This window comes from Copadichromis virginalis, linkage group LG8 (genome assembly GCF_057382275.1).
Source record: "Copadichromis virginalis isolate Kocher_CV1m ecotype Utaka linkage group LG8, C_Virginalis_male_GT1.1, whole genome shotgun sequence".
Lineage (NCBI taxonomy): Eukaryota > Metazoa > Chordata > Actinopteri > Cichliformes > Cichlidae > Copadichromis > Copadichromis virginalis.
The window spans coordinates 25817052-25844876 of NC_140625.1; the positions used below are offsets into that span (position 1 = coordinate 25817052).

The 27825-nt window shown below is 40.2% G+C and overlaps 1 protein-coding gene across 1 annotated transcript in view; it reads left to right on the top strand.

Annotated features, from left to right (window-relative positions):
- The first annotated feature begins 11844 nt into the window (after positions 1-11844).
- The window catches only part of LOC146703521 (leucine zipper putative tumor suppressor 2 homolog), a 53372-nt gene continuing 37391 nt past the window's right edge, over positions 11845-27825 (top strand). The window contains exon 1 of the mRNA XM_085466789.1: positions 11845-12103. The gene's annotated coding sequence lies outside the window, so the exon portion shown is untranslated. The remainder of the gene's footprint in view (positions 12104-27825) is intronic.

Genomic DNA, 27825 nt, shown 5'->3' on the forward strand with positions numbered 1-27825 from the left:
AATACAACTGAGCTAAATGAATGCAGACACATGAATGTACAGTCATAAGCTATAGGATTGCTGATCCTCTTCCAAGTAAGCTTTTAAAAATATCTAGAGTTTCATTGTTCTTTTTTCCTCTTGTAAACAGGTGGTGAAAATCCAAATTAAATACAAGAATCCCTTTGTGCAGCAGCACAGCACTCTATGTCTGATTGTTCTCTTTTGTTGTGAATGGCCTGTGCTGATCAGAGCTTTGCATGCCTATTCAAATAGTTGCCATCTGGAGAGGGGAGGAGATGAAACAACTCCAGTTATGAGGCTTTTAATCATGAAGGCAACAAACAGTGCAGGGACCAAAAGGATGTGAATTAAATGAGGCCGAGAAAAGATGTTTCAGCTGCTGATAAACCCTCTTCCTATCTTTCTAATAAAAACATCATCAGGTGTCAGAATTAAAAATGCCAGCCCACACCACAAAAACGGAACAAGAAGCTTTACATCAGTCAGGGAGAAATAAACTTGCATGCTGCTCCCTGCATGATCCGATGAATGCATGACATGCAGGCATAGCTCTCCGCCCCATTAGCTGCCCTTCATTAAACCTCAACTATTTCGACCGAGTCTGGAGGTAATTTCAGGACCTTCAATCAGAGTTAATCAGCTGGGGGCTTTGGTCCTGCGGTGAACTTGGGATCATATTCTTGAGGCTTTTCTGCTGATGTTGGCCTCCATGACAGGACTTTCACTGCAGGAAAGTCAGCCTAGAACACAATAGAGTTTGGAGGTATTTTTAGATAAATTAGGCAACAGTGCAACCACAAAAACATGTTCCTGGTTAGGTTTAAAGTATTAGTTTCATAGAGTCATGTTCCTTGTATTATCTTTGGTTCCTATTATTGTCCTCAATTTTCCTTTTTCGTGTCTCCTGTGTTCCCCTCTGTCTGTCCCCCACAGTTTGGTCTTGCTCCTTTTTTCAGTTTACTTTCTGTTTTATTTTGAAGGTCCGCATGTGGTTTTTTGTGCTTTTTCTTCTCTCTGATCTTTTTTGAGCCATCAGTGACTGATTGAGTTCACCTATCCTTGTTCTGTAATTAGTCTGTGTCTGTTACATAGGTCTTTGTCAGTTTATCATCTCTACACATTATTTTTACAGAATCTTCCCTGGTAATGGATTTTGTTGTTTTTATATCACTTAACCTGAATCATGCAGCTCGTTTTGTTTACTTTTTGTTTTACAAAAATCCGATGAATGCATTGGCGAGAACACTTGAGTCCGTATCTTGCCCAGGGATACTTTGCCACACAGACTGGAGCAGCCAGAGATCAACCCACCAACCTTCCATTTAGTCACCCCCAATCCATCTGATGGTCTCCTACTCCACTTTTCTCTCACTCATGAGGAAGATTCAACGATACATAACAATATCGCAAATAATTTACATTTAAGAGATAGACATCATCATACAGACTCTGTATCTAGAACCTAGTTATTCTTTCACTACTGTGTCCAGGGTAAAACAAACAAAAACACAACAGCTAAGCTCTTAGTTCTTAAGCCAATGTGAACGAGAAGTCCTTTTTGTAATCATAAAGACTTGAACATTTAGATTTTTATTACATCTGAGGAAACAATACAATACAATGCAATCAAAAGTTCCCAAACAAAAGCTCGGTGCAGGATTAATTTTGCATCCTTACCAGCTACCATTCACTTATACTTTACTCTATGCACTTTTAAAACATATCAAAACATTTCCTTATGCCATTTTAGTCCATAAACCCCATTAGAACCAATCGCAGGAAATATTATTTGAGCCAGACTCACAGTAGAATAGAAAGTGTAACAGAACATGCTGAGAGAACACCAAGTGCTAGAAGGGGCACACTGAGTATGTAGAGCAAGTTCAACAGTACACTGAGTCTGTGACATTACAAAGATCTGTTTTTAAAACAGTAACTTTCTCCATCCATTCAAGTGCAAAAGTGGAGGGCAGACCAGAATCACCACATTCCTGTCCTTGCATTAGAGGCACTGGCTATAAATCTTAAATGTTCATAAACAGAAACCATTCCCATTATAGCGCCATAAAGTGCATGCCTCATTTCTCTGTGGTTTTGCAGTTAGAGCGTGTTCAGGACTCATGTAGCATGCGGATGGACCAGAGGCCATTTCAGACTCACAGCTGATTCAAGATGCCCCACCACCCCCGGGTGGTGTCAGGACATGAGGGAGGTGGGGTTTACTCTGCCTCACTCACGTGCACTCAGCACGTTTGACCCACATTAGCCAACACTATGCCTGCTGTTGCTGCTGTGTATATTAATAACCAAGCTCACATTCTCCTCTCTGTACTCTCACATCATGAAGGAGCACAGTTTTCAGCCCATTATTTGAAACTTAAAATATATTTTGTATCTTTTTTATTACCAATAAAGAAGTTAATTGAATGATGAATTCATCCAGTTACAAAGGATATTCTTAGGAAGTATTTCTCTGTGAAATAAAGCTACTGAATGACAATTTTCTACATGACTATTTTGGTGTTAGTATTGTTTAATACTTAATGCACCTTTGCACATGCGTGACGTAAAGGAAATGTGGAGATTTTGAAGGTTGCAGACCTTTGTGAGGTGGAGGAAAATGCTGTCGAAGGTGAACTGGACCCTTTGGAGAATGCCTGCAGTGCTTTGCTTCTCTGTGTGTGGCAGTCAGAGCAGTTCACCTACAAAAATCTAAAGGTCAATGAGCATGTATGGCTTTTGGGTAAGTATGTCTCACATCAGGTCCTGCATTCATGCAGTTGCTATTATTAAATATTTATATTTCTTATTGATCTTGGTTCTGTATCAATTTCTCTATTCCTATTTACATTGCCTTGTGATTTTAAGTATTATTTATCAGTTTTATCCTCATTAATAGCTTAGCTATTTGTCTTCATTCTATAGCAACGTCCAAGTCATTTTTATTTATTTATTTTCCAGACCTACTTTGAATGAAAGTGTTTTGCACAATGGGGCAAAAATGAATACAGAGAAATTAACAGGGTGACAAACACAGAGAGAAAACGATACAGAAATCAATACGTCTTAAAATGAATGAATCAATACAATTTTAATTCATTCATTGATTATATTGATTCATAACATTAGTCATGCTTACTGTTATAAAGGTAAATAAACACAAAAGAAAATTATTGCATTGAGTGAATTAGTTAGGAAGCAATTTTAACACACCCTGCAGCTATGTGAAACATTACCCTCAAAAATACTACTTACTTACTGCATACTCTCATTTGCATCTCTTTTATAATACTCCATGGATAACTGCTTTATTATTTTTTTGTGTGAAATCTAGTTTAAAATGTAACCATTTAGAATATGCTCTGTTAAAAAAAGGCAGGTGTTATAAGATAAAGCTTCAGCCGACAATTTTCAGTCAAAAATTTGCTTTATTTCCTGTTATTTATTTTCTTTTATAGGCATTGTTTTGTTGTTATTTTGTTTTTGTTTTTAAAAAATACAATTTTTTAAATATTCTTTTTAATATTTTTCAATAATGGTTTTATTAAACAATTTCTTAATTTATTTAATATTGTTTTTCTTTCTTTCTTTTTTCTTTTTCTTTCTTTCTTTTTCTTTCTTTTTTTTAAATTTTGATGTCTGATATGCTTAACTGTCATGTAGAATTAGTCACAGACATTTAGCTGACCACCCACTTCCAGTGACAGAGCTGTACTGTAAACACCTGCCGTCTCACTGTGCTCGACTGGCTTTTAAACATGAGAGGAAAACCTTTTGAGAGTCACCAGCATGCCCTGTTCTTATGTAACACCCAGATCTGGCCAAAGAGAGTGCTGAGGGGCTTAATCTGCCCTGGCACCAAGGGTGTGGAGGCTATTCAAGAGCCCCGAGGGGATTGGGGAGGGTGCACAATCTTAGGTGGCAGTTTGGGCTCTTGTATTTGCTATAAAACTCAAAAAGGTTAAATGAGAGGGTAGGTGGGGTGACAGTAAGAGCATAATAGCAGTAATAAGAGAGGAGGTGCTGTGGTTGTGGTCAGGAATGTGGCGTCTGTGGCTAAGCGAATGGATGACGAAACTGTTAAATGGCGCTTTGAAAGGCAAGCATCTCTGATTTTAATGAGAGAAGGGCCTCATTCCTCTTCAGCAAGTGGTCAGAATTAGTGTCCTACTTCGGAGACAAGTGAGGCTCCTGGCAGAGCCCCTGCACCTCACACCAAACTTTCTTTTAATTTAGCCTGAGAGAGAGAAAGACAGAGAGAGAGAGAGAGAGAGAGAGCAAGATGGGGACAGCTCTGCTGAACAGCCAACTGGGCATACTCCACAGCCAGGCCAAAGAAAATGTCCATTCACTCTCAAATTAGCCGTCTGCATGGCCACCTTGAAAGGAGGCCCCTCTCTACCTAATCTTCTCAGACTGTGTGCACACACTGGCTGTCTGCTTCATGAGCGCCTGAGCACTGAAACCACAGCAGTTAATTGAAGCATTATCAGCATAAGCATGGTCAGTTAAGCTGATTATCTAACTGTGGACTATCCTCCTTAAAGACACATAAAAAAAACAGGGGACACATATGAATCCTGCATGTTGTCTTTAAAGGCCATCAGTTTGGCACTGTGCAGGAAAATACAGAGCAGCAACTGTGGATTGATGGATGGATAGAGAAGATTGTTTTTCATCTCTACTGAATATTCCCCCCATGCTCTCCATCAAATTATTGTACATTTTAATTAAGCTCCTCAATTACAAAAGGACAACGTTTGATAATGAGGATCAAAGTGAGTGCACTATTCAGTAAATGACAAAGCAGCTCCCTTGGCACACAGATGCTGAGATTAGTTGGCTGAGGGAATCTGGCACCTCACAGCTCCAGCCAACAATGACAAAGGAAGCTGAATTCCTGGAGAAAATAATAATGCAAAGCTTCTATGGAACAATGCCAGAAACATTAATAATGCTATCAGGCGATGTCCTCTGACTATGCATTCGATGCTTCAGAAATACTTCACACATTGCTCGTGCATAGCATCTGTTTCTTGAAGATTAGTAAAGACAAGGAGGGACACATGCAGACTGGTTGCTTTGCTATTACAGCACATGTGGAAATATTCATAATCGACTTGTCCTTGGTTAGGACAAGCATAAGAAACATGCGCTCAACATCAACCATATGCGGGTGACTGATAAGAACAACGACAGCTTCTGTTGACATATGGTCCACTGCTTGACCTCATCTTCTATCCATCACAATTTTCATTACATCACCTTTCTCACTCTCGGCAGTATTTTGAGAGTATAGTACTGTATTTTGGATATATTTTCTTTTTTTCCTTTTACTTAAAGACATTTGCAGTGCAGGCTTTTGTTTTTTTAGCTGTTGAAACCCATTTTAATACACTTGACATCATTTTAAGTGTAATATTTTTTTATTAATGTAGTTATTAAACAGTTATAACCTGTTACTGTAATGTAACAAAATCAATTTAGTTTTACTCTATGTCCATTTGATGCAATATTATCAAGACAACAAACATATTGAGGCCTTAATTGTGTTAAAATCACAAGTTCAAAACCCTTTGTGGCTTCACTACACCAGCTTACATTATATCCTGTTACCTGTCTGGTTGCAGTGTACATAGCTCTACCCCTTTGGCCTGGTAGGCCTTTTACTTCCTTACCACCAGACTGAGAACAAAGAACCTGTAAGTTAAGAAGACTCTGCTTAGCCTTTTAACAGATTATCATGCAATGGAACGAGATCTTTCCTCCCTTGATGTTTGGTTATGTTACACTAGATCCCTGTATTGTTAACTTTAAAGAAATGGAAATGCTAAGATGGTGGATGCATTAGTGACATAAGCCTATGTTATCCTAATTTATAGGATCATTTCAACAGCATGACAGCAGTGTGATTTGGGTTGATCCTTGATTGTATTTTTTTCTCATTTAAATGCAAATGAAAAAAAAATCATTAATTCAGTCAAGTCGTCCATTAATTTATCCATATACCCCCCATCTGTTAAATCTACCTTCCACACAGCTGTCAGGAGAAACTTAGATCTGCTGAATTTAAACTGTCTGGTGAAACCACCACCCAGACCTTAACAGACTGATAATCTCTCTACACCTGCAATTCTCATACTGTGGTCCGACTCGCGGAGCATGGACTCAAAGGGAAAAAAATTAAGTGTTCAGGAAACTCTTAACTATGGCTCTAATATTGTGTAACTTGAGTAATTATCACTCTTATTAGCTCTGTACACTTTTTGTGATGTCTAGTGGGTAAATAAGCCAAATAAATTCAATGTCCATAGTGTGACTCATAGTTTAGATGTCATACATCACCCTGTGCCCCTACTTTTAGTCTTTTCTTAGGTCAGTTCCTTAGTGTCTAGCCTAATTTAGCATACCAAATTTGCCTTCATTACTATTATGGTTCATGACTTCTGGTTAATCACACCAAAAGTTATTAAGGTTTTTGAAAGCTCATATAGAGGTTAAAAGTAAAATTATTTATTATCTCAAAGGTATATAGTACTCTGGGTAGCATGGTGACAGAGTGGTTAGCAGGAGGGTCCCGGATTCAAGGGGCCCCCGTTGTGAAGTTGTCCTCATGGGAAAATATGCTCAAATTTTAGAAGCCTACACATCAGTTTACATGTCAGTTTACACAGTTTACGTGCCAACCTCCAAAATTTGGCCTACCAGTGTCTATGTATCACGTGAAGTTTGAAGTTACGATTTGGTTTAAATTAAGTAATAATTTGGCCAAGCTGCTGTTTGTTACCACCAACCCCCAAAGTGTAATGAACAAGAATACCAAGAAGCATAATTTTCCCTTAATCTGGTCAACTAAATAGCATAAATTGCTGTCAGTTGTATTACTCAGTGACATAAAAATGTCTGTTTCACATTATTCAATTTTGATTTAGCTCGTTTTGCTTACAGCTTGGGGCCTTCATCTGTTGGTGTTTATATTAACAATCTTTCAGTTTACTGTTGAATCATAGGGCTGGTAAGCAGGACAAAGAGTACAAACACATGACATGTGGTTTACTTCCCCCCTCTCTACATGATATGATCGTAGCAGATGAAGATAAAACACGCACTGTGTTTAGGTTTATGCGTCAGCAGGTCATTCCCATTGCTTGTCCTACTTGTCATTCATGCATTTTGCTTTGACTAACCTATTTTCCTTATGATGAGTGCTTACAGTATTTTGGTTAGTTCATTATTTTCCTTCCTGCTGGAGATTTAGAAATGAGAGTGTTTATTTGTTTTACTGGCAGTTTACATTCTTCTATCTTTCAGTTAATCAGACTTGTTTATGTGTGCAAACACGAGCTAAAACTGACGTCAACGTAGAATAATTGCAGAGATCTTGCGGTGTATTTTGCTGCAAATACCGTACACCATGTAAGTCAAATGCAAAGTGCACAAACAGGGATATCACGCAAGTACACGAATGCTTTTATACTGCACCTGGGAAAACCTTAAAATGTTTTTCCTGGCTTTTTTGCTCATGCTTAATGTATCATAATGGAAAGCACTGCAGTTTCACATTCAGGAAATGGACTCTCAAATAGCGGAGATATAGGGGCCATTTTTGAGTGAAATGAGTTGCAGCGTCACTGACCACTTACTCTTCACCAATTACCTCCATCCGGCATGTTCATGAATAAAATGAGCTCACAGTGGGATGTGGAGGGTTCATTATCAGCCAACACAGCATAATTTGCTGATCTGAGCAATGATAGGCATCTTGGACATGCGTGCAGGAGCTGAGAGCAATGTGAACACAATGTCCTCATGCTCGAGTGGCGAAGAGCGCACTGATTTCGGGGAGTCATTATCAACAGGCACGCAGCATTCAACCCACACACAATTATCAATTACTGTAACAACTCTTCTCAGATTCTCTAGAGACCAGATAAGTGCAGGGCAGTTTTTTTTCCTCCAGTCCTATTATGTCTGATTGCTGTAGCCCCACCAGTCGAAGTCAAAAAGTTGAGTAAATGTACAATCCTGCAAAATGGAGTACAGTGGTTTAAATTTAAAGATTTGTTCTTCATATAAAAAAAGTAAATAAACCTTTCTGTGCAAACCCACAAGACATCCACATCCACAAGTGTGCATGTTTTGCAGCTGCATTTTAAAACAGTGGGACAACTCTGGAGGCTGTACTAGTGATTAGTTGGTCATAGTTAGCCCATACCATAAACTGTATTCAGGAGCTGGACATAGCTAGTTACCATCTTAAGGTTTATGCTACCATCATTACCATCTTAGTTTTATGAGGTAAGGAACTATCACAGACCTGACTCTAAAACTGAGGGACACTACACCTCCATAGAGTAGAAACTTGTCAGTCACAAACTAGACTTGCCCTAAAGTATACCCTGCTTCATTGTTCTTTTAGACAATAATGAGGACCAAACTTTGCAACATGACCATCGTGCTATATTTGATAAGTGTGAAACTAGTGATTCAGCCCATTAATCTATAAGGAAAGGTTCTACTGAAGCCACAAATCAAGGAAACTAAGTGCTCTGTTCCCATACTATTGAATTTTCTCATATGACGTCATGCACACTTTACCCAAAGTTGTCCAGCAAACTGGATGCAATACTGTTATGGGGAAAAAATCCCCCACCTGGTTGGCAGTGCTTCCTGGAGGTTGCTCCCACTCTCTGGATGAAGTGAAGGTGCTGCACTAAAAACCTTGCTGGCAGATTGCCACAGTTGCCTGTAGTTTTTCATGTTTGTCTGCAAACCCTTGTTTGTGACAGTAAAACCTGAAAAAGTGTGATCAAAACCAGAAAAAATAAGTAAAAGTTGTACTATAGCACTGCAGTCAAGATGTTTCCAAAGATGTTTCCTTCCCACTATTTCACACTCGGCTGCGAACCGCTCCAGTGCGAGCTGGAGGCCACCACCTGATGAAGCCACATCATCTACAAAAAGCTGAGACAGTTTTCTGAGACCATCCAGTTGGAAGCCTTCCACCACTGGACTGTACCTAGAAATTCTGTCCATAAAAATTATGAACAGAATCGGTGATAAAGGGCAGCCCTGGCGGAGTTCAACTCCCACTGGGAATGAATCGGACTTATTGCCAGCTATGCGGACCAAGCTCCTGCAACGGTTGTATAAGGATCAAATTGTATAGCAACGTGCCAGACACCCCATAGTCCTGAGGCACCTCCCACAGTCGAATGCCTTCGAGTCCACAGAACACATGTAGACTGGTTGGTCAAACTCCTTTGCCCCCTCATGTATCCTTGAAAAGGTAAAGAGCTGGTCCAGAGTTCCACGACCTGGGACAAAACCGCATTGTTCCTCCTTTATCTGAGGTTCAACTAACGGATGGACTCTCCTTTCCAGCACACTGACATAGACTTTTCCAGCGAGGCTGAGGAGTGTGATCCCCCTATAGTTGGAACATACCCTCCGGTCCCCCTTCCTGAAGATGTGAACCACCATACCAGTCTGCCAATCCAGAGGTACCCCACCTGATCTCCACGCAAAATTGTAGAGGTGTATCAACTAAGACAACCCTACAGGATCCAGAGCCTTCAGGAACTCAGGGTGAACCTTGTCTGCCCCAGGGCTTAGAAGTTGTTTAAATGTGATTTCAAGGCATCCTTGTCTGTTACTTTCATTCAAACTACGACCACAGCACAACACACCACACAGACCAGTGACCGACAATCATTTTCACAATGACTGCCATCAAACTCCAGGAAGTACTCCCAACTGGTTGGGAAACTGATTTTTTTTCTTCTTCTTTCTTTTTCAGACAGAGACCATGCCAGATGGTCTCTGGCTGGTCGCTAAACCTGTGACTGGAGTTTTATCCCTTGATCCTACATTGTCACCATGATTGTCACACATGGTTAATGGTCACATCAGAGGAGTTGGTCCCTTGTGGTCAGTGGAAAGAACACAGGTTTAATGTACATTTGCCTTGGCTTCTATTTTTAGAACTGGAAGCTATGTGCGTCTTGGTTTGAATTGCCATAAAATTGTGTACAGACAGAACTAAGATGGCTCAAAAATGTATTATTTCAAGTTATATTATAACAGTAAAACACAACAGGTTATTCCAACCATGCATTCAGACAGGACGATTTGATTATTTACAGTTTTTCTGTTCATATTTTGTGTTATTATGAGACTATCTATATGTCTATATATCACTCTCTCTGTGTGGACTTATATTTAACTTTGGACTGACATATCAGTCAACGTTCAGCTCTAAAAATAACCAAAAGAACGAGAGTTTTGATGCTGTTTTTGATCTGAACCCTCTGTGCGACTGTGCATATATAGCCTTCTTTCACTCCTCTGGAGCATAAAAGCTTGTCTGAGAGGGTTGAGGTTCGTTAGGTGTGACCTCGTTCTACATATTTAGAATACAGAGCAAAGAACTGGTTGTGCTGGAGCAGGCTTTGAATCTAGGGTACGTTATCTTCATCACAAAACTGTACTGTGGGACTATGATCCCTTTACAACCCAATCAGAGCGGTACCATCTGCCGATTGATAGGCTGTAATTAAACAGTGTGGTGTTTTAATGTGGTAAACATGCACTGTTAAATATTTCAGACTGCTGCAAATAGCTTTTAGAGACATATTTTTCTGTATTTAGGGGCATCTGAAAGTCACACTGGGCTTGCTGGATAAAAGTGTGTGTCCGTGTACAGGTGTTGTGCAAACATACTTGTGTTTATATTACATTGTGTGGAATTACCTGGCTTATGGGGTCAATTGGGGGTCAATCTCCCATGACATAAATCGTTACTTTTTGTTGTAAAGACTTTGTTTAAGGTTTTATCAAGCTAAGCTTTGAGTAATTGTTAAGGGCTTAGTTTATCGCAGTTCATGTACCGAAAGCACCTCACAGCGGGAAGCTATCAAGTGGGCTTCAAAGTAAAAGCATGTTGTTTCTGTTATTTTGCCCCCTCTGATCATATAACATGCCTTAGTGTTTGTTTGATGTACGAAAGAAACTGTAAGCTAAGAGTGTGCGCGTTTTGGTCCTGCTATGACTTCTAAAATTAACATCCTGCTGCCACTTTATGTTTGCTTTTACAATTTCTGTGCAATATGCAGAATACTGGAGAAACCTCTTGCCCTAATGACAAACTTTTACAGATTAATGGCAAAATGATGTAGGTTATTATGATCATTATTACTATTGTTTAACCACTGTCCTCTATAAATTCTTTCCAAGAAACTTATAAAATAAGTATTTTTTAACTTACTGCTATTTTATTAAAACCACAACGGTAGGTGAATCTCGGATAACCAACTTCACTCATGCTTTTTTTTTGTAATATATAAAGATAGAATTTAAATATAAACATATAATTTAAATTAGCATTAAATTAAGAAGAAAATGTAAAAAAAAAGAAATCTACTAGACCCCAAGCAATTTCTACTTAGGTTCAATGCACAAAATGATAATTTGAAATGAAAAAAAGAATAATCAGTCTCGATATTTTAAAACCTCAAGAGCTAATAGTATTGTTGCGGATCAAATATAAATAATTAAATAAATAAATAACCCCTCAAATCAAATAAACACCTCCCAGGACTATTGAAGGACTCTTTTTGAACCTTTTTGAATTAATGAAGATATATTCTTTTAATATAGTTGCACTTTGTTGTTTGTTCGCTTTTATTTATTTATTTTTTCAGTTTTATTTTAAAAATTTCTTTGCCTGAAAATGTTTGAATGAAAATCTTATGACATTTATTCCTTGTAAACAGTCTTATTTTGAAACATATTACCGGATGTAACGTCAGTTTTTCTCACCAGCTTTCCGCCTCTCTAATGAAATACGAGCAGCTCCCGTTCAGCTCCTCGCAAAGCAACAAACGCGCTTTCAGCGACAGGAAGAGTAACGAGACAGCTTGAGCAAGACTTGAACATGCAGTTTTGTCAGCTCAGCCGTGGCTAAAGTTACGAGTTTGTGGATAAGACAATTTAAAAAGAAGAAAAAAAACATTCCCGAGGCATCCTGATTTTCCTCCTCAGATTTTTCCACAACAGAGCAGAGCAACTGTCCCGGACTGTCCACAGCACTCTGTATACGGTAGGCTCTAACTAACCTAACAATCAATGAAAACATGATACAATTAGTGTGCGTGGCTTTATGTCGGGGTTGAGTTGTGCCAAAGCATGTGTGTCTTATTGTTTACTTTGAACGCACAGATATCCAACTTTGTCACACCTACTCCACACAGGTGTATGATTGGGAAATAAAGAGTAGGTTCTTTTTCTTTTGCACTTTAAAAAGTCTCACTTCCCTTTTTTTTTTTTATCGATGTGTGGATCGCTCATGACAGGTTGGGTGGGTTTAGACACAACAAAGTGCCTCCTGTAGTGTATCCAGACTCATTTCCTGTCCAGACTTCAGCTTCAGTGTAGATTATAAATCAACAGTTTCATTATCGTGGACTTCCAGCATGTCCTCCTCATCGGTCTCTTGAAGACTAATCTGGTTTCTTTCTATCTTATCTGTTTAGAAATGGAGAGCTGGCTAATTGCTGTGCATTATTTTAGTCTTAGGGACATGATTGCTTTTCTACGAACTACTTAAAGTTGTCATTTCTATGAAGAATCAGTGGGTGTCTTTCACACGATCTCCTCAAAATTTGTATGTACAATAACCTAAGCATGTTGAGTGCTAAAAGTGGGCCCTCATGGCAATAAGAGCCTTTAAATTTGACCCAAAATACACCTTAGTTTTTTTGTCCCCCTAGCGAACTATAAGAAACCAATAAAACATTCACATTGGCAGCAATTCTTTCTGTTAGTCTATGTAGTATATTAAATTTGTGAGTTTTGGTTGGTTGTTACACTTTGTGTGGATGTATATTTGCTTTAGCCCTTAAATTGTAATGTGGACATCAGTAGGCTAAAGTTATATTAGTTATTAGTCAGTTATTAAGTTATTAAAGTGATTATTATAAGGAATAAAACCTTGTTATTTGTTTCCACCCACACTTTGGGTCTACATGATGTGGAATGTGTTTTTCCTTTGTGGCTTTCTGGTCTTTTCTAAAGCTAGAAATGACCAAACGTGCAGCATCACAGGAGACCTGAAAATCTAGGCCTGCTCCACAGGCGGTGAGTTTGTTTTAGGATTGGTTTGCTGCTGTCAACCAGAATGAATAACACCAGCAGGAGCTCAGAAAAAGTTTTACTTAACAACAAGCAAACATGAAGTCTTTGGGGGCAGTGGCAGATTTTATGACCCAATGACAACAGAAAGTAGGAGAGAGCAGTTAACATTCACTCAAGTACTGCCTGACCTGCCCCTGGGACAGAGCAGCAACATATGTGAATTCTTAAAATGAATGGCATTCCCCCCGTGACGCTGTCTGCAGTGGAAATTGGCTCGACTCAGACGCACATTTACAGTACTGTTGCCCGGTGTGCTGTGAGGCCACACTTTGATTAAAATTAAAATCTGTGAAACACAAAAAAGTTTACATCTATAATAAGAAGGATTTATGCTGCCGAAAAACCCTAAGTGCACTTATTTTAATAATGAGGTAAAAAACAACAACATTCCCTCTATTTTAGGTTCGCAGCTCAGTCATCTGTAAACAAAAGGCCAAATGCTTGGAACAAGATAACATAGTAAAGAGCAAACAAAGCGAACAGTAGGGCAAGCTCCGGCCTTCAAACCCCCACAGCTCTGCAGGATGCTGTATTGAAATTTCTTCTGCTTAAACATACAAAGCAAGGTCAAACCCGCACCTGAGCAGCTTTGTCAGTGAGAGGCTAGACAGCCTATTTGCATTGATAATTTGTCAAGTGATTTTTCTAAGCACACGGCAAGCTTCCCTAATTTCTAGAGGAGTGCTTTGTCAGCATAAAAGAGCACTCCTGACACTAAGACATATCCCGCATTGTGTTTTTATTTTCTTCTCTTTTTGCATGACGGGTGAATCATGACTCTCGATGTTTAGGGTTGGGGTGTGATGACCAGTATTTTGCTTGGTTAACAAATCTGTGTTTGTTTTGTTTTTTTCTGTCCTGTATTGTATATGTTGAAACCTTTAAATAAAAGTGTCAGTAGGGTGCTTGAACCATCAGTCACACAGGCCTAGAGACCAGTTGGCGACCACCCCTGGGAAAATGTTACCTGACCCCGTGGTTGACGAGTGGTTGCTGGCTGTCCCTGCCAGAGAGGGTGTTACAATGAACCCTCTTTTGGTCATTTGCAGATTGCCACAGTTGCCTGTAGTTTGCATGTTGTTGAGTTTATTCATCCTAGTTAAAGGCTGCATGTGGGAAAACACCTGTTACACCTACAAAACTCCCAAAATCCAAGACTAGTCAAGCTGCAGAAAAGGTTTTGCTAATTCAGGCTTGCAAATACTTATGTGCTCATTTAATGTAATCACATTTTTCAGCTTTTTATGTGATTATTATGAAACAAACTGTGTGTATGAGACACTGGCGGCCTTGAGGCACCGTATGTGCTGCCAGTTAAAATCACCCCAAGCACTAGAAGAGAAAGCACTGTTTTGATAGGGAGGTTTACTTTAGTGCAGTGCGCATTTGGTCATGTAATGTGTCTTCTCGCGGCACCACACCTTGTTTGTTTCTAGTCAGACTTGTTTTAATCAGGAAGGCTGAGCTGGAGGTATGAGTGTATATTAGTATTAAAAGGCCATATTGTTTTTGTTTTCTCTGATACTTCTCAGTTGTGCTGCTGTGAACGTTGCCCTTGAGCTCTTTAAACTAAAGGTCGTGGCCCTCTATTGTTTGTTTTATGCTGCACAAACTGTCTCCTTGAAGGAATAATAATATGAGAGAAACTTTAAAAGACAAGGGAACAATGGCAAGATAGCGGGAGCTGTCAGGAACGTAAAAACATGTGTTGTATTTAGTCTTCGTGAGGGCCCATCACGCCACATGAAGTGCAGATTTAGTAATTACTGGGTTTCTTTGTTTATGCAGCGCCTCATTGTGTTGAATTTGTTCTCCTCTCAATGATTGCTTACTGTAATTAGTGTTGTTGCAAACTTTCCCACACAACAGTGTTTTAAAACTGTCTGAAATTATGATGCTGGGACTTAGTGAGGCTTTTAACACAAATAGCTGGAGAAGAAGATTGGATACAAGCTTTTATTAGTATCAACATTACAGAAGAAGGAATAGAGCTCTACTTGAAGATCAATAATTCGCTGGGAATTATGTCTTAAAGGAAGACTTGCTGTGGGCTGATATAAAATCCATGCTTTTTCGACTGTGTACAGATGAGCTGAATGGGGGTTTCAGGTAGCTGAAAGACTGCAGGTTGTTGAAGATGTTGACTAAACAAAGTGAGCTGTGACCAGGCGGCTTTAACTGTGTGCCCTCCGTTTTCCCACTGTTAGAGTTACTGATTTCAAATAGCTTATAGTGAAATTCCAAATCTCTTTTTGTTGTGATATGATTAGATAGGCAGTGTTTCCTCCTCTGTCCTACAGTGCATTTATAATTACTTTCTGCTTTTGTAAACAGTCCTTGAGCCTGTGTTGCTGGGCACACGTCTGTAAATGACAAGAAAGGGCAATTCTTTGTACTCTTGTCAGTTCCTGTATTTTTATATATTAATACAATAGGATGTGATAATAGGAATTTTTTATGGAAACCAGAACACCTTGGCAGGCTAAGTATGAGGACATCAACTCTAATCCAGGGCTTTTCTTGTCTAAGAACTAGCTTTTGAGGAAAAAGTCATACTTTCTCTGATGCAATACCTTGACTTCAGTTCTCTTCTAATACTGTAAACGAAGGATGAAGCCGCGAATGATTATTTTAGCTGATGGAAAATTACTTTCAGGGGGTTCCGACAGCACGATTTGTTTAAAAAGCCTGTATTCCTGTCTTTTTTTCTTTTAAGCTTCAGTAAACAAAGGTTCTCTTACATAAAACTGATGAAAGGTTAAAGGATAAAACCTCTTTGTTGGAGGGTAAACTTCTCAATATGCAGGAAAACTTTGGTAAAGTAACACCAAGCCTGGCTTAAACATGGTTTTCCTGACTCTGTAAAATGAAAGTAATACATCTAAGCATACAAATATGCTAAATTGGTATTTATGAGTAAAAGTATACATGACAACCAAACCAAAGTAAGGACCAAAGTAGCCATAATTGAGTTCCGGTGAATATGGTAGGCTAGAAGACGTGCTTTCACTGTGCTCCCGCTCCCACCTGTACTTATCACAGTGTAATGCGCACTACTGTCTATATTTTTACCTAAACTAGTGACTGAGAGCTTTGGGAATACTCAGCAGTCCTAAATACGCTTTTTGGAAGTTAAATAATGTCGAAGCAGACGAAGATACAATCTCGAAAGACCACGGCCGTCGTGATGAACAATGCTAGCCAAACTGACATGCTAGTAGCAATGGGCGACCAGCCCTCGCCCCCGGTGGACACCGCAACTCTCGTCCGTGAGGTGACCGATAGCATCAGTGAGGTAATTGACCAAAAACTGTCTGCACTGTCGGGGACACTGGAGAAAATTTCGTCCTCGCTGGAAAACATCTCCAAACGCGTCACGGAGGCAGAGCAGAGAATCTCAGATATGGAAGATGGGGTGACTGACCTCGCGGGGAGGCTGGCTGAAGCGGAGGGGAGGATTAAGGTTATGGCAAAAGGTTTGGACGACTTAGAGAACCGCAGCAGGCGCGACAATATTCGCATCATTAACCTGAAAGAAGGTGCGGAGGGTGAGAGCCCTACTCAGTTTTTCGAGGCTTGGCTGCCTGCCACACTCGGGCTGAGACACAGCTCCGCGGGTAAAGCCCGCATTAAAGTTGACCGCGCACACCGGGGCCTCGGACCGCGCACACCGGGGCCTCGGCCCGCGGGGTGCTCACCCCAGGCCGGTGATCATCAAGCTCCACAACTCCGGAGATAAACAGCGGATTATGGCTGCAGTGAAAGCGGCCCCCGAACTCCACCACGACGGGCAGCGGATCTTCATACATCAGGATTTCTCCTACGCGATCCGTGAGAAACGACGGGGATTTAATGCTTCTTGCCGTGCCTTAATCGACAAGGGCATCCGCTTTAGGATGCGCTATCCAGCGACGCTTGTGCTGACTTACAATGGCAATGAGCACAAGTTTGAATCGCCTAAAGATGCACAAAGTTTCATCAATGCGCTGGATTAATAGATGCTTGCCCCGTACAAACTGTGGCACTGCCGGACTTAACTGGGACCGTGTCATTGGACGCCTGAGTCCGCAGCGTTTAACGCAGTTTGAGGAGGCAGAGACGGTTTAACGGGGAAAATAGCCTAATTGTTTACTCAGTCTCTAATTTTGATTCACAACTGACAGTAACCCGATTCCATTCAGGTTTGGGGAGCGGGGGCGGGGTTTTGCTTTGTTTTTTTTTTTTTCTCTTTTTCTTGTCTTCTCTCTCCTTCTCTCCCGTGGAGTGAAACTTCTTTTGGCTGCACTGGGCTTGTGACACCACCCGGTGGGTGGCATTTTCATTTTTGTTTGTTTCTTGTTTGTCTGTTTTTAGTCCGTGATACCTTGACGTTTATCTTAATTCTGTTATTGTATGCAATTTGTTGTGTGGGTGAAGGTTCCTTTGCCATCTTTTTGTGATGGTTTTGTTCATGTCAGCACGGCCGGTTCAGGCCATGGGTTAAGTCTTTCACATGTCTTTTATTATGATGGCTCTTTCTGTTTGCCTTGGGTTGACGATTCTTGTCCAATGACAGATTACTTTTGCAATGAGTAACACTAAAATTATTACTCTTAATGTCAAGGGAATTAACCACGTCATTAAGAGGCGCAAGATAATTTCCTTACTCAAAAAAGATAGAGTGCAGATTGCATTACTGCAAGAGACTCACCTCACAGATTCCGAACACCTAAAACTCAAACGTGATTGGGTGGGACAAATTTATTATTCCTCCTTTAACTCTAAAATATTGGTCCATAAAAATCTACCATTCACGCTACATACTATTGTAAGGGATACGGACGGACGATTTATTTTGATTACTGGGCTTCTATATGGGGAATTAATTCTATTGGGAAGTGTTTATGCACCAAATACTTTTGATAGATCGTTCTATTCAAATTTTCTGGCAAAAACCTCCCCTGTGTGTCCGAACCACGTAATAATTGGTGGGGATTTTAACTGTGGCTTGAATCCTGAAACTGATTATAATCCACCAAAATCTCAACCATCTTCAAAAATGGCAAAGGCTACAACGGACCTCTGTTCAGATCTTGGTCTCTTTGATGCTTGGAGAGTTTGTAATCCACATGTGAAGGACTTCACATTTTTCTCACGCCCCCATTTTTCCTTTTCCAGAATTGACTACATGTTTGTTTCTGGATCTGTCCTTGACAGAACTCGGGGCTGTTTGATCCGCACATGTGCGCTTTCGGACCACTCATCAGTTTCAATGGAGCTATCACCACCTTATTATGACCCTTCGTCTAGACATTGGCGGCTAAACCCAGCTCTCCTTAGTGACCCTAAATTTGTAAAGTATTTAGGAGATCAGTGGGAACTCTATCTTTCTACAAATGACTTACCGGGGGTTAGTGCTTCTACTCTATGGGAGGCGGGTAAGGCATTTCTCAGGGGCTCCGTTATCTCTTTTACCTCGGCAAAAAAGAAGAGCAACTTAGCCAAACAATTAGTGCTTGAACGCGATATCACTGACTTGGAGAGGGAGTTTAAGAAATCCTCGTCTATTTCTGTGCTTCGGAAGTTGGATGCAGCTAGATCGGCCCTGGACCAACTGTTAACTCAGAAAGCGGAAACTGCAATATTCTATGCGAAGCATAGATTATTTGAATCAGGCAACAAACCTGGACGCTTGCTCGCCCGACTTGCCCAAGGGAAACGGGGCTCTTATGCAATACCCTCTCTAAAAGATAAGGCAGGTGTCTTACAGTTTGAGGCTAAACTTATCAGCAAAATAATGAAAGAGTTCTATCAAGACTTATATTCCCCTGAGTGTCAAAATACTGTAGACGCCAGGAAACTGTTTCTTGACACTGTTAACCTCCCTATACTGTCAGAGGAAAGTCGATTGGATCTTTGCAGCCCTATCAGGGTGCAGGAGGTCTTGGATGCAATTAAATCCTTACAGAGCGGGAAGGCTCCGGGCCCTGATGGGTTTGGGCCAGAGTTTTATAAAAAAATGGCCAAACATGTGGCGGGTCCTTTGTTGGGAATGTATACAGAATCTCTTGAGAGGGGCGTGCTTCCACCCACCCTAAACCTTGCCCATATATCCCTGATCTTAAAGAAGGATAAACCCGCGGATCTGTGTACATCCTACAGACCTATAAGTCTACTTAGTGTGGATTGTAAGATTCTGTCCAAAATTTTATCCAGACGTTTAGAGGAGGTTCTGCCGGTTCTGATAAAGCCTGACCAGACGGGATTCGTCAAGAATAGATACTCCCGCTCCAATGTCCACCGACTCATAAATGTTGCGCAGTTCTCTCAGAACACCAATTATAGGGCTCTTGCGATCTCTTTGGATGCTGAGAAAGCATTTGATCGGGTGGAGTGGGAGTATCTATTTGATGTTTTGGACAGGTTTGGTTTGGGATCTGAATTTGTCAAGTGGGTCAAACTGCTGTATGGGGCCCCAGCTGCAAGGGTCTTGGTTAATGGCTCGGTCTCGGATGTCTTCCCACTGGGTAGGGGAACGCGGCAAGGATGCCCCCTCTCTCCCCTGTTGTTTGCACTTGCTTTGGAGCCACTGGCAGAGGCTATAAGAACTGATCCTGAGATCTGTGGGGTGACCTTGTCGAATACTGAATACAGGATTTCCCTTTATGCAGATGACGTGTTGCTCTTTCTCACTAAGCCAGAAACTTCTATTCCTGCACTGACACATATCATCAACCAATTTGGCCTCTTCTCAGGGTATAAGATAAATTATGATAAATCTGAAGCTTTGCCACTGGGTGACGGGGGGAGGTGGGACGCTCCTCCTAATTTCCCTTTCAGGTGGTCGACCACGGGTTTCACATATTTAGGTATCAGGGTGTCCGCAGACACAGCGGAGTTGTACAAGTTGAACTTCAAGCCGATTGTGGCCTCAATCAAGAATGACCTCAATAGGTGGTTTGACCTCCCCCTGTCTTGGACGGGTAGAATAAGTTTAATCAAGATGAATGTGCTACCCAGAATATTATACCCCATTCAAATGTTGCCTCTCAGGATCAACAGAAAAACATTCATAGAGATTGAGGGATGTCTTTCTAAATTCATATGGCGTGGGAAGAAATCTAGACTAAAGATACAGATTTTACAACTGCCCACGGATGAGGGGGGTCAGGCACTGCCTAACTTTTTATATTACTTGCTTGCCATGCACAAATAATCTCAGGGTGGTTACATTCCTTCCTTCACCGGGGCGAACCATCGGTAGATGCCTGGTGCTGTGACCCTCTCTCACCTCTTAGTCTCTTATCCACTGACCTGGCGGACCTCCCTCTTGGTGTCAGAACTAATTCCGTCTTGATGCCCACTTTAAAGGTTTGGCGTGATATTACTGCCCACGTCGGAAGAAGAGGTTTCTCTAGTGCACTGCAGCCTCTAACTAGGAATAAAGCTTTCCCCCCGGGTATTGGCATTAATATATTTGATGATTGGTATTCCAAAGGTATAAGATTTATTTGTGATCTGTTCGAAAGGGGTAGTTTTATGGCCTTTAATCAAGTTCAAGTTAAGTATAATTTACCACAGAAACACTTCTTTGGATTCCTGCAAGTAAGGCATTATGTGAACTCCCTTAAATTTCCAGCCAATCAACCAGTTTTGAACCCTGTTGAAAGCTTTCTTCTCAAAGTTAACGAGGAAATGACTACAAAAAAGAAATTTATTTCTCTTTGTTATGGGAAATTGTTGTCTTTGAACTTTATAACCACTGATAAGGCCAGGGTTCGGTGGGAAACCGACCTCAAAGCTCAGGTTGGTGCGGAAGCATGGTCCAAAACTTTCAGATCTGCCATGAAATTGTTTCCCTGTAACAGACTAAAGGAAAGCCAGTACAGAATCTTACATAGACTAGAGCGTACGCCGGAGTTCCTAAATAAAATTCACCCTCAGATTTCTGCTCTTTGTGTGAAGTGCAATACGGCTGTAGGGACCTATTACCACTGCATATGGCAATGTCCTTTAATTACTAGATTTTGGAAGAATATTGCTATAGAGCTTTGCTCTATTTTCCACCGAACGATCCCACTGAACCCTATGCTGTTCATTCTGGGTCTATCTATAGAAGGGCTCTCTCTGTCTTCTGTACAGATGCTTTTGTTAAGTAAACTTTTACATTTGGCGAGGCGATGTGTACTGTTTCAATGGATTCAGAGACGGCCTCCTACTGTTACACAGTGGTACAGAGAACTGCTCAGGGTGCTGCCGATGGAGCGCCTCAGTGCCATCATAAAGGGCAATTGTAATGCATTCTGTAGCATATGGCAGCCTCTGCTTGATCACCTACCTCATGACCTTACTGTGCTATTACATAAAGGGGACTCGCAGTTTGTTTTTAAACACACTGATTAATGTCTGTGTTTTCCCCCCCTTTTTATTTATTGTTTCCCTTGACTTCGAATGTGAAACGCTTTACATATTTTGTCCCAGGCGTGTGTACTGGTAACTCATATACCTGCATTTGCTTTGTTATTTTTTATTTTTTATTTTTTATTTTTTGTGCTTGGCTGTGCTGACTTGTTGCTGTTCGTGTTGTTCTGACAAAATCAATAAATCATCGTTTCAAAAAAAAAAAAAAAAAAAGTAGCCATAATTACTTTTTATGCCTCATTTATTTGCACTACTCTTATTTCAGCTCAGTGTCAGAGTAATTAGGTTACTGGATTAAGTTGTCATTTACACTAGTTGCTCTTCTTCCTGCTGTCACTATGAGTACTCCTCCTCACACATATCGGCATATTTTTATGCCTTTAACTTGTCAGTGTGGTTCTTCATGAAGATGGGGATATGTTACATGAGTTGACGGGGAAGGCTTTGCCTGGCTTCTTTTTTTCTTTTTTCTTTTTTTTTAAACCACAGTTTACAGTTGTGAATGAAACTATTATAGATACAGATATTACAGAAGCTATAGATGTAGCAGTCAAATAGTCTGACTCAAGTGTCAAGGAAGCAGACTCAGCAGACATTTCGGGTTCCCAGAGATGAGCGATATATTTACAGTGACCACCATTATATGTGAAACTGAACAAATCTCCCCAAATTAACTTAATTAACAAAAACCAAAAAGCAGATGAACTTGGTAACACAACACACCTCTATGTCAGAATCACATAAAGCTACTTTTCTGATGGCTCTGTATGGAAGGAAAATATTCAAGAAATCACTTTGTGTCCTGAAAAACAAAAGGAAACATTCCTATGAAAAAAAAACAAAAAACAGTCAGTCATGACATCATCAGTACTTTAAAAATCAGGATATGTGGAGCGGGCCTTTCCCACACCTGACATACAAGAAGACTAAGAATGAAGAACTAGTGTCAGTATGCACAAATGAGTCAATCTGCAACATAATAAACTATAAAGCAACATGGGACCAAGTATTTGCTTTAATCTGCTGAATGTTTGATTTTGACGTCAACATAATGCTTACACAAACAAACCTGGGATACTAAGTGCAGCAGTGTTACTTTGACAATAGCAAATCATAGCCAATAAACACATGTAGAGAATAATGTGGTTAATGTGCAAAAAGTCAATACTTCTGAGATGAATGGAGTATTTCAACTACTCATCCACTTTGTCACACCTCTAAACTGCTGACCCTTTGCTTTTAGCTTCCTCTACTTTTAGCTCTCCTATGAAGTGTAACGACTAAGAACCAGCATAGAATTCTGCCTAATAGATCAACCCATGTCACTTTCGGAGTCTGTGCTATAGCAAGGAGTTGTCCTCATATACTAAACTGAATCTTTTAGCTTATTGATAGAAATAACAGGAAACTGCTTAAAATTACTAACTGTTGGATAAATGGTCATGTCTATTCTGCTTCAGTAACAGCAACCCAATCTAATAAAATAAAAACAGCTGGTTTTAAAAAATGACATTTGTATTGTAAAAATAGAATTGGAAAGGGTTTTTTCCCCCTTTGGGAATGGACCTAGGACCTATTTTTGGGGGCACCAGCATGGCTACATTTTGGTTCAAAATCCATGAAAAGCCTGAGAACTCTGCTTGGAAAAGGTGTTATGAATAACAGAGCCCCTATTTTGGTAGATATCCTAGATTTAGTATATGAAAGATACGTGACGGGGGCCATTATGGCCATACAAATAAAAAATAATGGAGAATCTTTATATTTTTTTTAAAAATGCACCCCACAATTAAAATAACTTGCAGGTTTAATTTACTGCTGAGCATTGTGACCTGAGCTCCTGTCGAGGATTTGGTTTGGTACTCCTAGCCAGCTCTGAGCTCTTTGCACAGCTGGACTGAACAGCTGTTTGAGGGCACTGAGAGGCAGGGGCTGAGGTTTTAGAGACCTCAGATGCCTGAGCTTGGGAACCAGACAGGACATTTTGTGGCCTTCTTTTCTGCCTAATCTGTCCTGACGCGACCAGGTTGTGTCTGTGATCATTAAATTTTGAAGAATACAGATTAAGATGGGGAGTATTTGGAGGATTTAACAGCAGATGAATGTTACACTCAGGCCTCCCAGTTTCTCTCCTTTGTTAAATCTCATGGGATTTTTTTTTTTTTTTTGCTTTGTCCCAATTTTCAAGTGCAGCAGCCATTTATCTGTGGACATCTTTTACCTTCTAAATTGCCATTTTTTGTCCTCCTTGTCTCCTTTCCCGGTGCTTTGACTAATGGCCCCATTTCAATGCAAATGGACCATGGTGCCAAAGCACCCTCCATCCATATTTTAAAACTTTTGACTTCCAAAACTTTGGCCAAAAGTTTTTGTTTCTAGAAGATTTCCCAGGACTTTTTTATACCTCTACAAAAACCCATAGAACCACATGTAGTACAATAACTTCAATATGTTATATGTCAACATGATCAACTTATGTTTGTGTATTATACAAAGGGTGTGCAACTAGGAAATGACTTTAATGTTAACCTGTTGATTTTCTGTCTAAAAGAATTCATAGCTTGAACTTATAAAGGTGAAATTGCTTGATTTATAAAATATTCAGCAATGAAGCATTGGTGTGCATGTGACAGAAGATGGGGAACGAGAGAAGGCATCGTAAAGAGAAGACAAAAGAAAGCCACTAAAGCAAAGACAGAAGATTTTAGAGCAAATGTTGAAGATGAAGGAGAAAAATGTAACACATGTAGTTAGGCCCACAAGTGGTGTCCTTACCACAGTGTGTAAAACAAGTATAAACAGATGTTTAAGGCAGGAATTCCCACTGATTTTGAAATAAGAATCTCAAACCCTTGACTCATGCTGGTGTCATGACACTGACGTCATTGTTTTGCCAGTATGCAGCTGTCAGAAAAACATTGTCAGTCAGTTGATGAGCTTCAGGGCACGTGATTCAGAGAGACTGGAGAAGGTTCCCTTTTGTAACTGTTTTCTTGATTGATTGTTTTGCCAATAAAATATCACAAAATGTCAAAAATAATCTTAATTTTTTAGTAAATATATTGATGGTTTTTTTCCCCCAACTAACTTTCCAAAACTCAAACAGTCATTTTACCTTATATGACAAGATTTTCTGATAATAAGAGGACTCATTTGTTGCAGTAATACTTAAATTCAGTTTCACTGTCTGGCCTGACTTTGGGTTTTTTTAAATAGACTGATCAGCCAGTGCTTTAAAAAAATAAATTCAGGGTTATTTTTTATATTCAAGTGTGACGCAAAGTGGACATGACTCTACCAGTTTTTATTCTACAGACAGAACAGAGTTCATCCCCTGAATACCGATGAATGTAGAATATAAAAGCTCTCTCCTTTCAGTAAATTTCTAATGTGCTGTTTAGAGAAGCAGGCTGAACCTCTCATATTTCTCTTTACTCAATCACTGCTCCACCGCTGTAACTGCATTCGTTCTCTTAATCATCCCCAAATGTTTTTCCCCATCCCCACAGACTTGACCTGTGCCACTGCCTCCTTTCCTGCACTCACTTTCTGAATGGGTCACAGTAGTGACTACATTTACAGTTTTGTAAACAGCCCTGATAAGATACCAGAACGGCTGGGCTTAGTTTCCTTCAGAGATAAGTTGCTGTCATCAACATCACTCAGGGAAAAGTGTCCTTGGTGGGTGGAAGGTAGGAGAAGACACTATTTAAGTCTGAAGTCATTGAATGAGCTACAAAGCATACTGCCAGAGTTCTAACAGTGTATTACAAGCCCAGTGGGGATAGGTTATATATTTTATAATACAAAAGCTACAACTTGGTTTAGCTATTCTGTCTTACTACCTTCTTGGAAGTGCTGCTAGATTAAGCAGAAGTCACAATCATGATTGGTCATTTTATTTTGGTAATTGTTTGATAAATGTAATTAACTTAAGTTAATAAGATGCACAATATTAACTTATTACACAGAATTTTCTTGAGCTTCAACTTATTAAAAAAGAGGTGGAGGTGGTGGGAGACCCAGGGTCTTTAAGCCCCAGCATGGACTGATTCATAGCGCTTTTCTACTCACCCGGAGTACTCAAAGCGCTGTATACAACATACCTCGTTCACCCATTCACAACCACTCATACAAGTGCAAACTAATAAACATTCACACTCCAATGAATGCATCGGAGGGCAACTTGGGGTTAGTATCTTGCCCAAGGATATTTGGCATGCAGACTGGGAAGCCAAGGATCGAACCACCAACCTTCCAATCAGTAGCTGATCTGCTCTACCACCTGAGCCACAGCCACCCCAACAAGGTTTTGTTGTGTTTTAAATCTTCTCTTCTTCTCCTCCAACTTCATCCAGGCTTATTTTTGTTTATCTAAGAAACATCTGGAAACTCAAATCTTTACTGTCAGCCAATAAAAATTTGCTCTTTACATACATTTTCAGTCGTCCTTGGTTGCTTATAGAAAAAGCTAACCCTTGCACGCCATCCTACTTGTTAATAGTTCCTTTAATTTTCTTCCACTTAAACTTAGTATTTCATGCAAAGCCTTACGTGGACAAGCTCTTGCTCATATATTGTAGCAGATCTGCTGAGACCTTATTTGAACAGTTGGCCTTTCCCATCATCTGAACAGTCGTTTAATTGTTCCACACTTAGTTTAAATTCAGAGATCACCAGATGAGATTGTGGTGCCTCAACTTTGGAACAGCCTTCCTCTATCCACGAGACAAGCTGAACCAGTGGTTTGATTTAAACATCAGCTGGAAACAAATTTTTTGTAGGTTACCTTCTCCTTAATTATTTATCCTAGTGCAGGACTCCCATGCCTCTGGAGACCTGCACAGCAGCCACAGGGAAACCCCTGGAAAGTTCACACACAACTGCCTCACAGTGTTTAATGTGGGCCAGTTGACCCTAAGCGATCCACAGACAAATGCAGTTGCTGGCGACCATGATTAAATCTGCCTCAGGTTCATCTACATCTACCTGTTGAGTTTAACTTCCTCTTGGCAGATCTTTTATGACCGAACGCTACCTTTTAGTCATCTCGCCTCAGGCTGTCTTAAAAAGTGAATGAGTTTGAGCATTTAGGGAAGAGTACAAACACACCGTTATAAAAGAAAGGGTGTGTATATATTGTTATGAGCCAAAATCACCAGCATTGAAATTGAATTTAATATGACATTGAAGACCCAAGCAGATATTATAACTACTATTTTATAGTAGAATCATAGTAGGCTAAATAATCTTTGCCACATGAAGCGAATCAGTGGTCTCCCACTAGTTATATTTGGGTATTACGACCCCAGTGCCTCTCTTTCTCATCACTCTCGTCTGTGTGAAATACAGATGCTAACAGTGCTCCTGTGTTTTCTCTGGGCTTTGCAATCACTGTTAGAAAAGATTAGTGTAGCTATATTAAATTGTTTGCCCCTGTCAGGGCCACTGGGGTTATCAACTTCCCTGGTGGAAACCCTGTATATAGAGCCTTTATCTTTAATGTCAGAAAGACCAAAAAGTCCTGCAGCAGATTATATGGCACTGATCCCTAATCTCGATATCATTGAGTCAGTCTGAGATTACATAAAGAGCTAGAAGCACCTGAACATGCTCTGAAAATGGGGGACTACGTCTAAAAATGCTTGCAGTTTTTAAATGGTTAATGCAATACTTTTATTAAATGTTTCTGATCCCATTTGCTATGAGTCTACATACTAACCACATGAGGTTAATTTGTCCACTGTTTTGGATATGTTACAATAATGGTGACAATGTTGGATCAAGTGAAGAAGGCTCCAGTTGCAGGAAAAACCATTGTTAAAACCCAATTATTCAGGCCTACAGACCAGTCAGTGAGCCCCTGGCAACCACCTGTCACTAGGGAAAAATTATATTCCTCAACTGGAAAAAATGTCTGGTGACTGCTTTGGTTGCTAGCCTATATGCTGCTGTTGTGGTTTCTTCTTGGTTTCCAGATTGGGTTGCACTCTTTCAAATTTTATTTCCACTTTGTTAGTAGTCAAAGAATATTTGTAGACAAACGTGGAAACATTACGGGCAACTGTGACAATCTGCTATCAGCCAAAGCAATCAGCCTCTGATAGCCAGCAACCACTGCCAACGAGCCAGCAGTAACCTGATGCTAGCTTGTACATTGCACTTGTTCTAAACATGCATTGCATAACAGCATGTAGTCACTGTGAGCATGTTAACATGAGTGTTTAG